The 17,843-nt window shown below is 42.2% G+C and overlaps 1 protein-coding gene across 2 annotated transcripts in view; it reads left to right on the top strand.

Annotated features, from left to right (window-relative positions):
* The first annotated feature begins 274 nt into the window (after positions 1–274).
* rhbdf1b (rhomboid 5 homolog 1b) overlaps positions 275–17,843 on the top strand; it is a 74,014-nt gene continuing 56,445 nt past the window's right edge. For both annotated transcript variants that reach the window (XM_079845461.1, XM_079845460.1), the window contains exon 1: positions 275–536. The gene's annotated coding sequence lies outside the window, so the exon portion shown is untranslated. The remainder of the gene's footprint in view (positions 537–17,843) is intronic.

Below are 17,843 nucleotides of genomic sequence, written 5' to 3'. Positions count from 1 at the left end.
AAGTATGGGGAAACTAGGCCCAAAATATAGGTATAGGCTATATATTGATTTTATCTCAATGCAATGTGTGTTTATTCTAATGCAACACTTGATGTTTCTTGCCATAAATGACGCACGGCAGCGGTTTCTGCATCCTTTTGCGGTTAAAGTAGAAGAAGACATCACTAGTCATTTGTTTACGCCCACGAGTGCCTTTGATTGGTTAGTGACATCTGCACGTCTATGTAGACTCCGCCCACTCTGTCTCTTTCTGCGCGTGTGGGCGTATATTTTTACTGCTTGAAACTGAACCAGAGTGAAACTCGCCGCCTTGTAAAGAGCTTCAAGAGTGGGAATTTACGAGGCTGGCAGCATGTTTTTTTATTTGCATCGTTGTCGCAAACTTTGGATTTAGGATTTGACTATGTAAAAATCACATTGCTTTACTACTGTTTAGTTATGCCTTGACTGTATATTTCTTCTGCGAAGGAGTGCATCACACTAAACGCCGGTTAATGAACAAACCTAGTCGCTGAGATCTGAAAGTCCATCAGAAGGTAGGGCTTTATTTCAATGAGACTCTTTACGTTTGTTTTTTTTTAAAGTTGCTCCTATGGTAACAGATTGAGAGTAGGATATGTGTCAACTCACGTGCGGCTGGATGCACTTCATAAAGAACAGCAGCCTATTGCACGAGCTTGTGCGCGGTATGCAGCTAGTGTAGGTTGCACATCTTTTTTTTTTTTTTTTTTTTTTAAATGATGGCTGTTTTATAAACGAGTGAGCTGCCTGCCTATTGGAGAAGACAGCATTTTGGGTCACCATATAGCCTACGTGCTGAACCTAAATTTAACTGATGTCTAAAAAGACGTCTAGGTAGGCAGCTCACCAGGTTTTAGACACACACCATAAATGTATGCTTCTGTAAATTGGTTTTGCAAAGCGATTGCATGCATCTGTAATCTGGCTGCATGATAATCTGGTGGATTAAGTGTAACGAGCGTCACTGCTTTAGTCATTTTAATGGACACGGATTCTCCTCAGTCAGGGGCTTTTCTCCATTCCTGAAGAATAAACCACACAAGAATGTCAACAAATATGAACAGCTCCAACAAAATACTCCCTCTGTTTTATACTTCAAACTGCATTTTGTCATTTGTCATGTTTTCAGGACAATAATATTTGTCGTATGTTTTAAAAGTTATAATGGTAACGTTTTATAATAAGGTCTTATTTGTTAACATTAGTAGCCTAAACGTATTCGCAAATACGAACTAACAATGCGCAATATATTTTGTATGTTTTGTATGTATTAATTTTTGGTAATGTTAGTTAGCAAAAAAGCTAATTGTTCATTGTTTGTTCACAGTGCATTAACAAATGTTAACAAATACAACTTTAGTTTTAAAAAACGTATTAGTAGCCTAAATGTTGAATTACCATTGACTAAGTTTAGTAAATGCTGTAGAAGTATGTTCATTGTTAGTTCAAACGAAACCATACTATAAAGTGTTTCCCATTTTTGCTGTTTCATACATTTTGTTTCATAATTAGGCCTATTTTACTGTTAACCTATAATAGGTTGTTTAATAGCAGCTTCCATTGTGACAACTTACCCCATATTGTTTATCTTGGGCAGTAATTGCGGAATGTTGTCTATGCAGAAATTGATTTATACAAATAAACTTGCCTCGTGAAATATTTTGGTGTGACAACTATAGCACCGCTCTCCCCTACATTTGAATGATGGCCTTTACAGCTGTGTTATTTTTAATTTAATGAATTCCTCATAGTAAACTATGAATTAACACAAAACAGAAACTACCTTCATGTTAATGAAAGCTGCATCACATTTGAGTGGTTACAGATGCAGGAATGTACAAGGTGCACAAGCAAAGTCAATTGAAACCTCTGATGTCCTGAAACTGATTGTTCTTTCGTTTATTTGAGCGACTACAAATCAGCGCATACTTTTATCAGTGGATGTGGGAAGCTTTTCCTACATGAATTAATTCTCACTTCTATTTTACTGACTGGTTGGACACCATCAAAGGGTCCGCGAAGGTGAAAGTGTAGCCCAGGGAATACAGGAACACATCTATACATAAATGAGAACAGGTGCTAAGTTTCATGGTGAAAAGAACAGGTACAATGTCCTTCTCAGTGGACCTCAAAGAAAGTCTCTTGCATTTATATGGTTGATATCTGACAATTCAAATTCCTGCTCTAAATCAATAATTATTCAATAGTGGACACAGACACAGCATGCTGCGTGCAGATTTTTGTGAAGATGACAGGCCAACATTCAGCCATCTGGTGACTTCAATGCTCACTGAATCTTATTTAATAAATCATAATTTGCATAAATAGGGCTATTTACTTTTATATCAAGCTTAGAGTTATTGGTTTTTCTTGTTCTGCAAAAGAAAATAGGTTGCGATTATTAAATAATCGTCTGATTGTGATTATTCAATTAAATCACGATTATTTGAGAGAACCGCAATAATTGTGCAGTTTAAAATTTCAATCACGTTTTGCCAAAGAATAAACACAAAGACAGTCAAAGTCTACAAAATGATTTTTTTGGGTTTAATCAGTAATCACAATGCATTAGGGGTGTAACAATATATCGTGTCACAATATATCGCAATACAAAAATGCAACAATATGTATCGTGGATATAGTGACAATATATATTGTGTATAGTTCACCCAAAATGAAAATTACTGTGAGGAGAAAATTCAAGTTTACAGAGTTTTAGTTTCAGTATTACATTAAACAACTATATATAATGTTGAATATAATGTTTAATAATGGAATTGGGGGGTATTTGGTATTTATGGGTCCTGTTGATAATGCCAAATGTCTTATTTTACCAGTAAAAAGTGGCCTACATTATTTTAAATATATCTAGTCAGTGAGTGCAAGCATATTTGTCTAAAACAATTCTGTATTTTCAGCTTCAGAATCATGAATATTTTTATTCTAGTGTCAGTATTGTACTGTGCATTATATTATATTGTATTATATATTATATTATATTATATTATATTATATTATATTAATTATATTATATTATATTATATTATATTATATTATGTTATGTTATGTTATGTTATGTTATGTTATGTTATGTTATGTTATGTTATGTTATGTTATATTATATTATATTATATTATATTATATTATATTATAATATATTATATTATATTATATTATATTATATATATTAAAGGGTTAGTTCACCCAAAAATGAAAATTCTGTCATTAATTACTTACCCTCATGTCGTTCGACACCCGTAAGAACAAAACGGAATTAAATTGTTGATCGCAATTATTTGTATGACAATTATTAACAGAATTCATGATCATGACAGGCTTACTATCTTGTGCATGTTTTGAAATAAAAGCTAATGCATATCAGTGGCATTTTTGGCTAAAGCATCTAGGGATGTTGCAGTGTTAGGTAAACTCCTCTGTTTTGATGAGGCTGTTGTGTGCGGGTAGTATATGATCCCATTTGTGGATTTATCATAAGCTTGGGTGATTTGGACCCACACACTTACCATAGCTTTGTGTCTCTCAATTTGGTAATAGCATGCCAGAAAACCACAGCATTTGACTGTTTCTTGGAAAAGGTGTTGTATCATGAAATCACAACAGACCGTACGGCTTTGTTCCAGTAGACTCTCACACATCTCCCTCAAGCTCATGTTCAATTACACCTCTTCCTTATGCAAGGATATATTATTGCTTATGATTTATAATCTTTTAAGATTCCAATTTTATCCTTGGGTGTTTGGTAATCGGTTTCGCATCAGATTGAACTGAATTGCCTGTCCACTTTTTGACAGTATTGAAATAGAATTTGAGAGTAAGGCATCATACACTATCATTCAAAGTTTTGGGGTCAAGAAGATTCATTTCGAAAGACACTGAAGACTGGAGTAATGGCTTCTAAAAATTTAGCTTTGCTATTATAGGAATAAATGACATTTTAAGATATAATACAATAGAAAACTATATTTTAAATTGTAGTAACATTTTTACTGTATTTTTATCAAATAAATGCAGCCTTGTTGAGTGAAAGAGACTTGTGTGCAACATGCTGCCTTTATAATACTGCAAGTAGATGAACAGTCAAGTGGACAAAAGTTTTCTTGCAGCATACAGGAAGTACAGACTAGTTCAGACCTATCCCAAACTATCAAACAAAAAAGTGAGACATACGAGCTGTCAGATCACAGGGAGTGCATTCACTTCCAAATTCCTTTTGAGCAATCCGCTCAGTTAATTAGATTACCAACACTTCAAACGGATCTGATTTACATTATTACTTTGTTAATGATTTTATGAGACTTTATAGAGTATTAATGGATGGTTTGATTTCACAAAAGGCCTGTCAGTCAGCCATGCACAGGTATGGTCTGTTCTTTTCTGTGAAGTAGAGCTGCACGATTAATTGTTAATCTCGATTCAAACACTCACACAATCTTATTCCTAAATGACAAAGATCCGACTATGTCAATTAATTCTTTGACAAGTACGATCACGCAGCGAACTTTCAGATCTGCATTGCTGCTGCCGTTGACCCACAGGGAGCAGTTGTCATGTATAGGTATGAAACTGCTCCACACAAACAACTTTTCAACCACACAGTATCATTATTTCTACGTTACAGTTATTCAAATGTTGACAGAAGTACTGGGATATAACTTTATCGTTCAGATATAAACACTGATGTCTACAGTAGCAATCGAAATACTGTAAATCACTTTTTGAAAGTAAACTGACTTTCAAAAGGTGATTTACACACGTTACACCAGTAGGTGGAGACAAGTGACTATTAAAAATGTATTTGTCATTGAATCATTCAAGAGATTCGTTCAAAAATGCTGTCATCCAGTAATTAAACAAGTGAAGTCTTTATGAGTGAGTCATTGAATCATTCACTCAATTTTTACAAATCATTTATTCATCTTAATAAAATATTTAAAAAATTAACATTTTATCAGAACCTTTAGAAAAGTGTTATTTTGTTTAGTAGCCTGTTCAGAATTGCGAGCTCTATTTTAAACAAAGAAAGTCTTAATTTCTCCAGAATCGTGCAGCTCCACTGTGACATGAATGAAGCACCAGGGTATTACGTGTGGAAATTAGAAAATGAAAAAGTCGATTGAGGATTTGTTGAAAATTCACCAAAAGTAGATTTGAGAGGGAAAAATGCAAGGAGAGAATGACATTATGACATGAAGTAATGGAAATCAAAGCAAATAAAACTAAAACTGACGGTACAGCTCTTGTGGAGAATCAAATTACCTTAATTTGTGATATTTTTACCTTTTATTCATGATTCTTTCTCTCTTTCTTTCTCTGTTTCCTGGCTGCTGAATTTGGAATAAAAAGCGGACTGTGGCGGGTATTGGTAAACCCCATGTGTGCATAACCAGCTCTTTCTCTGCTTCTCCATGTCTCTCTCAGTCCTGCTGGTGCTATCAGGAAACCACAGGCACCATCCAGACTCTGTCTGTTGTGATGATATAGGCACGTTTGAAAGGATGCTACATTTGTATTAATTAGTGGACCTCTAGACCTAACATGGGGAACGGGATTTCAATGTAATTTTTCTGTAAGCTGATTTTTTTTTTCCAGTTTGCTTTGGAGAAAGAACTATTATGAAGAATTAAGTTTATCCTGAATGAGCAGGGGTTTATAATCCCAGTAGCCTCAGTAGAGACATGGGTTGTGTCTGGGCCTTAGGACATCACAGGGTAGGACAAGTTCATCTGCTGTCTGGCAGTCTGTGCGTCATCATATATTTCAGAGGCTTTTAGGCTCTTATCAATGACCTGAATATTTCTGATCATTAAAAATGATGAAAATGCTTCTTTAAAAAAGAAAATCACTCTTTGACTCAGACTTTGTTGCAAGTGTTAATGGCAAAGATGATCATAAGTTCCACCAAAATGATGACTGTTAATTGTCTGGCTATCACCAGACCAAGCTCAATTTAAGATTGAACATTGGTCTGGGGAGTCTGCTATGTATTTTCTACTGCACAAGAGGTGTGATAAATGAGCATAAATGAAATGACTGTACGCAATTGGATAGTCCTTCAACCAATCAGACCACAAGAGGCGTGATCAACGGGCAACGACCCGACGCTTCTCTATCCAGGTGTATAAGCCAGTCTGTGATTGGTTCTCGCAAAAGTGTAACAGAAGCAGTAGAAAGGAATGTACAGGTTTCCAGACTGAGTTGCAGGACGAAATCAAATCGCCGGCAGATCAGGCTGGGTTTACCCAGTCTAGACTGTTTATGCATTACAGCGGCTTTATTGGGGTCTTATTATGCCCTTTTAGGAAGATTTTGTTTTTGGGCTCTACTAGAATAGGTTTTCATGCTTGATTGTTCAAAAAACGCATTATTTTACAAATATTTTACATTATTGCAGCACTTCTTTTCCCAGTCTGTCAGTAACGCTCTGTTTAGTTCCTGTTTCGATGAAGCTCCTCCTTCTGAAATACGAAATGTGCTCTGATTGGTTAGCTAGCCCTGTGTGTTGTGATTGGTGAACTGCGTCGACTTTTACGTACGCAAGGTGACCTGTAAATGCGAAAAAACTCTAATTGCAGTTTTGTGAAATTTAGCTTTTTCGAATTTCCTGAAAAACCACCTGAGCACAAACATTTTGTTGCGAATATATGGGTGTTTTTGTGAAATTGACGTGTTTCCATTCTAATTTGCATTTACATTTATGCATTTGGCAGACACTTTTATCCATCTATTTATATTTTATTCAAGGTACACATTTACATTTTGTCAGTTCTTGCTTTCCCTGGGAATCGAACCCATGACCTTGGCGTTGCTAATGCCACGCTCTATTGTTTGAGCTACAGAAAAGCACAATTTGAAGGGTAATGGAATTGCGGCTATTGTTTTTTTTTTTTTTGTGCCCTCTCAATCTTTAATTCAAATAACTTCCCCTACATCTCTTCTCTGATGAAGTGTTTACTGATGCGAGGGCGGGCCAACCTGTCACTCACATGAGATCACAACAAAAGCAATCAAAAATAAACTAATGATCCAATCAATTCCTGGTGGACAAAATCAAGTCCCGCCCTAAACATTTTTCTTGTTCGAGAAGCCATTTCATATACGCCACAATAGGGAAAAAAAGACTTGAAATTTGAAAATTTATTTACTCACCCTCATGTTGTTCCAAACCTGTATGATTTTTTCTTCCATGAAACACATAAAGAGATGTTTAGCAGGTTGCCTGAGCGGCTTTTGTCAATGCAATGAAAGTAGCTGGGAACCAGGGGCTGTCAAATATCAAAACATTATCAAAAAATTTGTCATTAGGATTAGGCCTGTCACGATTGGTCGATACAATCGACTGCTTCGACGCTCTTATTTAGTCGACGTCGATATTTTTAGTCGACTGGGTAAGTTGGGTACGATATAAATTGTATTAGTACCGGTAAATGACAGCACTCTAATAAGAGCAGTATTTCATAATCTGCTTCGATGTGTGTCAGCAGGAGTGAGGATGTGTGTGTGAGCTCTGCCTCCACCGTTCACTAAATAATGGAAGCAGAACAGTCAAATATATACGTGCAGCTCAGGAAAAAGAAAGCCTTTCACTCAGACAGATCGCGGCTCCAGTTTTGCGGATTATTGGGTTTGAATGGTCAAAAATATGTAAAAATGCACGTCCTGGCGAGTATTTGGGTAAACGCAGTCGGATATGTCTTTAGTGCGCGTATACAGAGTTGAACGAGAAATCGGCTCGGGTTATGTATATAACCCTTGTTCCCTGAGAAAGGGAACGAGCACTGCATCGGAACGACAAATTTGGGGACACTCCCTAAGCAACAGCGTATCTGAGGTCTGAATGAAATCATGCCAATCCTGATTGGTGTTGCGTCATGACGTAGCTATGATGGCATACCCGGAAGATACATAAGGGGAGCCTGTGCATAGTAACGGCAGTAATCGCGATGAAGCATGCGCTCCAGGCGTGCCGAGGTGTGGCGACGAGATGCAGTGCTCGTTCCCTTTCTCAGGGAACAAGGGTTATATACATAACCCGAGCCGTTCCCTTTCGAGGGAACTCGCACTGCATCGGAACAACGAATTTGGGGAACGAGTACCCACTAGGCCACATCGAGGGTAGCGCCTGCCCTAGTGTGAACCCGGAGACCGGGCACAGCTAGGACTGGAGCACCCTAGCACCAGGCGTCGCAGGGAGGTGCAGACTATAAAATCTGATGAAAGTGTGAGGGGTAGCCCATCCGGCCGCCTCGCAAATGTCCTGCAAGGGGACCCCAGAAAGGAGGGCCACCGAGGAGGCCATGCCCCTGGTGGAATGCGCACTCACGGCCATAGGTGAAGGCAGATTGCGCACCTGATAGGCCATGGCTATTGCCTAAACAATCCAGTTACTGACAGTCTGGGTTGACGCAGGCAGCCCCTTCTTAGATGAACCAAAACACACTAATAGCTGCTCAGATTTCCTCCACTGTGCAGACTTCTCCACGTATATTTTAAGGGCTCTGACTGGGCAGAGTAGGTGAAGTCTCCCTTCTTCCGCCGTCACGTGAGGCGGAGGATGAAATGCCTGAAGAACAAAAGGCCTGACCACGCTTGATGGCACCTTGGGCACATAACCGGCCCTAGGGTGTAAGATGGCCTTCACTTCGCCAGGGGCAAACTCCAGGCAAGTCGGCGTAAGCGCCAAGGCCTGAAGGTCCCCCACTCTCCTCAGAGAAGTGATGGCTAAGAGAAAGGCCATCTTAAGGGTCAAGCTCTTTGGGTCTGCTGACTCTAGTGGCTCGAAGGGGGCCTCAGCCAATCCTTCGAGAACCACTGCCAGATCCCAGGTTGGGACTCTGGAACGAGCCGCAGGCCTCGTCCTCCGAGCCCCACGGAGGAACCATACAACCAACTGGTGCCTACCCAAAGGCCCATTACCCAACGGTGTGTGGAAAGCCCCAATGGCAGCCACGTGCACCTTGAGTGTGGACGGGGTAAGCCCTGCAGAGAAACGATCTTGGAGGAACTCCAGCACTGAAGCCACTGGGCAGTTAACTGGGTCCACCTCACGCTCTCTACACCAAGTGGAAAATACATTCCACTTGAGGCTGTACAGTCTCCTTGTTGACGGAGCCCTGGAACTGAGCAAGGTCTCAACCACATCCGCCGGCAGGCCAGCCTCTAGGTATCTGGCCCCCTCAGGGGCCAGACCCAAAGGTTCCATATCTCTGGCCGGGGGGGAAATATTGTGCCCCCTGCCTGAGACAGGAGATACCTCCTCAGAGGAATCTCCCACGGCTGACCCGCTAGCAGAGCTATGATGCCTGAGAACCAAACTCAAATCGGCCAACGTGGCGCCACCAGAAGCAGGCTGGCGCCTTGTCGACGGACCCGCTCCAGGACTCCTGGGAGCAGAGCGATGGGGGGAAATGCGTACAGACGCAGCCTCGGCCACGTCTGCACCATGGCATCCAGCCCCAGTGGGGCCGAATACGTGAGAGAAAACCACAGTGGACAGTGGGTCGTCTCTCGAGACGCGAATAAATCCACTTCCACTGGGCCGAACCTCTCGCACATGGCCTCCACCACCTCTGAGTGGAGTCGCCACTCCCCGGGCCCCAGCCCCTGCCTCGACAGGATGTCTGCTCCCTGATTTCGGACCCCCGGGACATACATTGCCCTGATGGACAACAGTTTCCCTTGGGCCCACAGGAGGATCTGATGCGCCAGTCTGCATAGAGGGCGTGACCTCAGACCCCCCTGCCAGTTGAGGTACGCTACAACAGCCGTATTGTCTGTCCGTACCAGGACATGGTGACCACAGAGGTCCGGGAGAAAGCTCCTGAGAGCCTTGTAGACCGCCATCATCTCCAGGCAATTTATGTGCCAGGAGGAATGACGGCCCTCCCATGGGCCCCTCGCAAAGCGGCCGCCATGACCGCGCCCCAACCAGTAAGGGAGGCGTCTGTTGAAACGGATTTCCGGCAACAGGACGCTCCCAACACTGGCCCCTGGGACAGAAACCAAGGTTTCTTCCATATGACTAGGGAACGAAGGCATGCGCGCGTTACCCTGATCATACGGAATGGATTCCCTCTGGGGGAAAACCCCTTGGTTTTCAGCCACCACTGTAGGGATCTCATGTGCAGCAGGCCAAAAGGTATCACATTGGACGCTGCTGACATGTGACCCAGCACCTTCTGGAAGTGCCTGACAGTGATGCTGTGGCCTAGCCTTAACCCTGAGACCATCGCCCGTGTGGTCTCGACTCGCGCGGGAGACAATTGTGCCCGCATTGTCGTCGAATCACACACGATTCCCAGGAACGTCGTTCTCTGGGACAGCGTCAACACACTCTTCTTGGTGTTGAGTCTCAGCCCCAAGCACTTTATGTGAGCTAGAACGACATCTCGATGTTGAACTGCCATATCGTACGACTGGGCCAGAATGAGCCAATCGTCGATATAATTCAGCACACGGATGCCCTGGAGTCTCATTGTAGCCAGAGCTGCATCCATGCACTTTGTGAACGTGCGTGGGGAAAGAGCTAGACCGAAGGGAAGCACTCGATATTGGTACGCCTCGCCCCCGAAAGCGAACCTCAAGAACTTCCTGTGACACGGAAGGATGGATATATGGAAGTATGCGTCCTTCAGATCTATCGTGACGAACCAGTCCTCGGACTGGATCTGACTCACGATGGTGGGAATGGTGAGCATTTTGAACCTGAACCTCCTCAGAGATCGATTCAAATACCTCAGATCTAGAATAGGACGCAACCCTCCATCCTTCTTTGGAACTTTGAAGTACCGGCTGTAGAACCCGGACTCCCTCTCTGGCGGAGGAACACACTCTATGGCCTCCTTTACCAGCAAGGATTTTACTTCTTGTTCCATTACCCGAACCCACTCTGGTACCACTACAGTCCACGTCACTCCACAGAATTTCGGTGGAGGATGACCGAACTGCAGTCTGTAACCCTTTTCTACAGCACGCAGGACCCACGTAGAAATACTCGGAAGGCATTTCCATGCGCCGAGATAATCTACTAAGGGAACCAGCCTCTCGAGGCTGGCCTCGGGGGCGACCGAGCCTCGTTCGATTATCGGTGTGCGGACGCGTTAGCTGCCCAGCCGCAGGTCCTTCCCAAAGCAGCTGGAGCGGCGAACGTCCGTGAGAAATCGATGTGGCCCGAAGCGTCTGTGACGGCGGGATTACCACATCGATTTCCCGAGAGCGCCACGGAGGATGCAACCTCGGTTGCTCCCGCGCGGGGGGGGCCGCTCTTTGAAGTCCAGCCGAAGCTAGGACTTCTTCCCAGCAGCCTTCCTAGCCTGAAGGACGTTTCTTAAATCACCCATAGGTGCGGAAGCCTGCTGGTGCGAGCGCCACCTCTGTTGCCAAGCTCCAGGAGGAGGGGCTCGAGAGGCAAAGCTCTGGCCTGGCGAGGAGCTGGTGGACGGCTGAGGCTGCCCGCTGGAGGCAGCCTTCCCCTTAGAGCGACGAGGGAGGTACTGGCGGAAGGCCGCTGACTGCTTCCTCGCCTCCTGGAACCTGTCGACGACGGTATTAACGGCTTTACCGAACAGGCCAGAAGGCGAGATCGGGGAGTCCAGGAGAAAGGTTTTATCCTTTTCCTTCATCCCCGATAGATTCAGCCACAAATGTCTCTCCACAGTCACCAAAGAAGCCATGGAGCGGCCCACAGCACGGGCCGTCTCCTTGGTGATGCGGAGAGACAGGTCAGCAGCCTTCCGGAGCTCCAGCACATCCTCCGGAGAGGGACCCTCACCCTCATCTAACTCTTTAAGGAGGTCGGCCTGGTAGGCCTGCAAGATGGACAAAGTATGCAGGAAACTACCAGCCCGCCCAGCCGCCATATAAGCTCCCTGCATAAGTGTCCCTGCAGGGCTTGGTGGGCACTACCGGGGCTTTAAGCGACGACGCCGATTCGGGGGAAAGATAGCCCGCGAGAGCATCTTCCACCCGCGGCATCGTCCCGTACCCAGCCTGACGTGCCCCCAGAACATTGGAATAGTCCAACACTGGGGGATTGGAGACACGCGCTGAGTACGGCTTTTTCCAAGACTTGCACAACTCATTGTGCAAGTCCGGGAAAAAAGGCAAGCCCCTGCAAGGTGCTTGAGCCCGGCGTGTAAGATAGCGGTCATCCAGCCTGCTTGGTGGCTGGATTTCCTCACTTTCTTGTGGCCAATAAATTTTAAGCTTGGCCACCGCACGGGTCAATACCTCAACCAGTTCCTCCTGAGCGGGTGGGTGAAGTGGCGACTCATATGGTGCTTCACCGCCCGCCTCGATGTCCACTTCATCTGGTTCCTCGGAACCGGAGAGAATGAACACCGGATTCTCCACCCCAGAGCCGCCCGAGCATGCTCAACACCCAAACACTGCACACAAAGCGAGTGTGTGTCCGAGCCCGACATATAACGGGGACACGGATGCACACACTGCTTAAATTCTCTCTTATCAGTCGCCATTCTCACACACACTTTCACTTTTTGAGACGTACAACAATAAATAGACAGACAGTTTCACAAAGAGCGCTATGCTGAAGAGCGATAACTGCCGTTACTATGCACAGGCTCCCCTTATGTATCTTCCGGGTATGCTGTCATAGCTACGTCATGACGCAACACCAATCAGGATTGGCATGATTTCATTCAGACTTCAGATACGCTGTTGCTTAGGGAGTGTCCCCAAATTCGTCGTTCCGATGCAGTGCGAGTTCCCTCGAAAGGGAACTGGTGTTATAATGAATTTTGTTCGTGCAGCTCTTAAAGGGCCGGACCTATTGTTCTGTGTGAAGCAGGGCAGGGCAGGAACAGTGAGTTTAGGTTTTTTTTTAACACTAAAACAATGAATAGTAAGTTCTGTCATATTATTCATATACTTTTACAGTTTTTTGGCATGGTACCCATTCAGTATCGGTATTGAGGTATTTTAGTCAGGTAGCCTATCGTATCGAAGTCATAATTTTGGTATTGTGACAACACTATTCTAAATAAAAAGTATTTGCTGATATTCTCTTTTTTTGTTATGTTGGTTTACAAATTTGTACCCTTTTTCAGTTTTACTGTTAGTTTTACATTTTGTCAAGGGCTTACACTTTTTTATAGTTATTAAAGTTTTTAAGTAAAATTGTTGAAAATGATTGTGATAAATTAGTCGATAGATTAATCGATAAATTAGTCGATAGATTAATCGATATAAAAATTGTCTTTAGTGGCAACTCTAATTAGGATTCATAAGTCATGTGAAAACTTTGTGTGATGAAATTTAAATTGTTATTCATTATAAGGCTCAGTCTGTTTTTAGCTTCTCCTGCAGCAGGTTGATGCATCAAAAAGGAAAATCTTGAAGGATGGATGCTATTACCTCAGAGACATTCAGTGTCTTTGACTTTTTCCATGAGCTTTTACATTTTACCTGAGTGGTGGAACTGGAAATATGTTGGAACTGATCTAGTTTTTCCCTCCATAAATAGTATAGGATTAATATAAGACCTTTTCCAAAGCATCCCTTTGGTCTTACTGCCAATAATAAGAATTCTCTGAAGGATAGTGCTTAATGGTTACATTTATATTCAACTCGTATCAAAGTTCAATTTACTAGCAGAAAATATCCAAAAACATGCGATTGCAATAACACACATCATCTTATAAATTGAGTCCAATGATATTTAAAGCTTGTGACAGCCTGCTGCTTCTTGACATTAAGACTTGAAGTGTTCCTGTTTAGGAAATGGGGGAAAAAATTCTACCAATTCCTACAGAAATAATCTTTCTCTTAAAAACCTTGCAGTGTCTAAAGTCTTTTGGGGAGCTTTGGCTTTTGTGTGATTTCAAGACCTTGAGCGTCTTAATTTGATCTTGAGTGTCAGATGTTTGAAATGTTCCTTTTATTGTCCATTTTCTTTTCAAGCTTGTGCACCATCTGCGTACAATTAACATTTTATTTTCATACAGTGTGTTCCAGCAGAGGAAGTGTTCATGTCAAATTCTCAGTGTGAAGATGCCTCATAATGAGCACTATTGTGAAAGCAACCCCTTCTTAGACAAAGGCGGCGATCCACCCCACAGCTCTCAAATAGCCCCTAATACAACATCATTTGCCCATCTGCAGGGTTACAGATAGACTTCATCATTCTTGTGCTTTGCTTTGAATAGGAACCATTTTCAACGTATGGTTAAAAGATGTTTTTATATGAGCACCATTCATGTTCTGCTGTGTAATGCCGATGCAAGGCTTAGCCTGTTTGTTACATGTTTCTGCATGTTGATGGAAGCTGGGATTGTGCAGTATAAAGCAGAGCAACCGCTCAGTGGCTATTAATTGGGTGTGTTGGACTCACTGGAGAGAACTGAAATGTGAACGCAGACGGCATTCTTTGTTATGTCCTGAAGTCAGGATCTTGGCAGACATGAGTCAGTTAATGGAGGCCAGACAGGTTATTTTTTAAGAAATATACAGAGATGATTACACATGACATTTCTCTATAATTTGATATAGAAGTCAAAGACAAAGATTAGAAAAGCAATTCATACATAAAATGATTTAAACCTTTTACATGACGAGCATGTTTTAAAATACATGAAAATAAAACCTTGAGTAGTTTGGCATAAAAACGCTGTCATGCACGAGGCGCTGCAAAAGATGCGAGACGCAAGCTCAACGGTTATATTTCCAAGAGCCTACTCTGCTCTGATTGGTCAGATGGCTTTGCCTTTTGTCATTTGCCTACTGCTTACAGCGTATGTTGGAAAGACGGAAACCATATCTGAATTTCAGCTCCGGAGGCTTCCTCCGGCTTCCTCACTTGTATACTCAGTGATACGAACAGTATCGATGGTGTTTGTTTCAATTCGAGCCTTTGGAAGTCCTCATCCTTTGGAAGTGCATGCAAAGTGGATTCGCAGTGCAGAAAACATTATCTTATCGACATGTCGACAATACACACCAAACTCTTCCAGTCCTCCACTACAATTCGTGTTTGAGGGCGGGTTAAAGTAGACGTTTTTCGCAAGCAGCCAATGAAAACCATTGGCTGGCATTAGGCAAATTTGTTACAAATTGGCAGTTCAGAATTGGTCCTTTATTTTTGGAGACGATAACTAGGTCTGTCGCAATAATCAATATATGTACATGACCTCAGTCATTTTTGTGATGCAATATATCGCCCATTATGTTTACATGATCATGAATGTCACCAACATTTTACTCGATTGTGCTGTCATCTTGTATGTTTTCCAAGACGGAGGCGAAAGTGGTTCTCGGGCAGTTCCTTCATACACAGAGCGGTTATCGACAGGTGAAAAAAGGTGCCATTGAGGCTAATGTTTTCCTGACATCTACTGACAGTTTGGAAGAATAAGCCCAAAAGGACTCGATTTCAAAGCCGCAATCTCCTGTTCCGGTGCTGATTTAAATGTCTACACAGAATGACGAGTGTTAAAGCCGTTTCACAAGGGAAAATGTTTATTTACTATTTATAATTTTTTTTTATTTAGGATAATATATATTTTTCCCTTAATTTCCATGATCTAAGGAATTAAAAGGTTGTCATTTGAAAGTGTGTAGGATTACTTGCATTATTATGCTGTTATATTAGGATTATATATTCAGTGGCATAAAATAGTCTTAAAATGACAATAATATCGTTTATCGCAATTATTTCTGGGACGATATATCGCAAAACAAAAAGTAGTTATCGTGACAGGCCATTTATCATGCACAGCTATAACACACTAAATGAAAGGTAATATCTGAGAAAACCAAAAAAAGTCATGGATAATTCAGGTTATATAATGTTGTGTGGTGCTCTTCCCCAAAACCGTAATTATATTTATATGAATTAATAGTTCATGATACCTGTTGGTCCTATAAGCCTAGTAAGTTGGGCATGTTGGTGTCCATCTTACTCACGGGTGGCTGTTGCGTATGGCAGAGTGTGGCAGTTGCCATACCCTGGCATTCAGACAAGCAGGGGAAATGAACAGCTCATGATGCTGCTAGTTAGTTCTATTGCAGCTTTGAAAAGCAGATTTAAACAGCCTAACTCCGTGTCCTAACCAGACGCGATCAGAGACGCGATGCGACAAACCAGACTCAACCCGAGATCAATCAATCAAAAGTCACAGCCAATTAGAAGAGAGTGTGGGCGGGCTCTCTGCAAGTGCACTGAATGATTCAAATGAAATGTACAATATCGAATTCCTAAATCTTACACCATTTTAGCATGATTTAAAAACATACTGAGTTACAAAAAACATTTTTCATCATAGAATACACTTGTTTGTTCACTTTGAGTTGACAGTTCGAACATAGCCTAGTTGTTTCCTTTACTTTATTTTCAAGATCTGAGGTGAATTATCCATTGTTGTTTTCAGTAAGGCTATAAAGGTCACGAAAAATAATATCAAACTCACTTTAAATTCCTTTTACATTAAACAAAGCACATAATCTGCACTCACCATATACTCTGTATGTTGTTCCGGCCACAATGCTGCAGAAATAAAAACTGATAGAATCGTCGTGAATCGCCGTTGCGGCTGGTTAGTACAAAAAACCCTGACTAACATGGAAAAGATCCTTTTTCACATGTGTCGCATTTGGTTAGGTCATAGTGAAGGCTTATAGGGCTGTTTCAGTATTTGCATTGTTAAGTCTGTTGATAAATACTTTTAGCGGATTTGTCCACATTTTGTTTAGATATAGGCTAATGTGATTATTTGGGAATGTGGTTGTGATATGGCCAGATGGACTCATTCATGCCAAACCCTAGGTTTTTGTGAAACGCTGCCACTGATCTTACTGGAAGAGACTTAAATCAACGTGGCTAACAGTAAATGTAAATCTGGAACTGGTTTATGCCTTCAACTTCTCTCTTACGGGTTTTTGACCTCTGCTTCCTGGCCGTTCCACGCAAACGATGTCAGCATAAGGTTTGCGTTTTTGTGTGCCATTCATGTGAGTGACATGTTTACTCATTTATGGGTGTGAGTTTTGGTCTGTTTTTGCTCATTGTCTACTTCAGTTGTCAGATTAACAGAGTGTCTTTCTGACGATTTTTCAATGAATATGGCTTAAAAGTTCCCTCCATTTTCAACCATTATCTCGCTGTCACAGCATATTAAGTATAAAACCAGACCAGCCACTCTTGTAAAGGTTTGTCTGTTTTTAGAGTTGAGAACTATATTATTCTCAACCAGCTTCTTTGGCAGTTGCAAAGACTGATTCACTTGGATGCTAATGCATAATTGAAGGGATTTTCCAGAGGTAAATTGCTTTTGTGTCTGAAATATTGCAATTTTCTTCCCTTTAGTGATGTTATGGAAATGTTATAGCAATTGTGTCCCTCTGAATTAATGACAAAGAGTGACTATATTAGCACAGTTTTGACGTTTCCATCAAAAGCCAGCGTGGTTTTTTAACAGCCCAAATCAATACAGACAGCCCACACAGCGAGTCCTCTCTAGTGGGAAATGCTCCAGGCGGCCATCACCCTGGAAAGTATTTAAATGGAGATCACATGCTGTTTATGCATGTGCTGCAGAAACTCTTGGCTGGCGACGGACGCAACTAAGACAGAAAGATGTTTGTTGGCAGGTCGGAAGATGGATCTGAAGTCCCCTAAGCAGGACCATTCAACACCTCTGCTTCTCCCAACATGCACTCTGGGATCACCACCAGTGCCACTCTGTCAGCACGCTGAAATCCAAGGATACTAATTCTGATGTTTTAAAATTGCCCCACGCTGAAGCACTGCCACTGAGTTTTAATGGACCGGTTTGTTAATTTACAGAGTC

The sequence above is a fragment of the Gobio gobio genome (genome assembly GCF_949357685.1).
Source record: "Gobio gobio genome assembly, chromosome: 20".
Classification (NCBI taxonomy): Eukaryota; Metazoa; Chordata; class Actinopteri; order Cypriniformes; family Gobionidae; genus Gobio; species Gobio gobio.
This window is presented reverse-complemented; position numbering and strand designations above follow the sequence as displayed.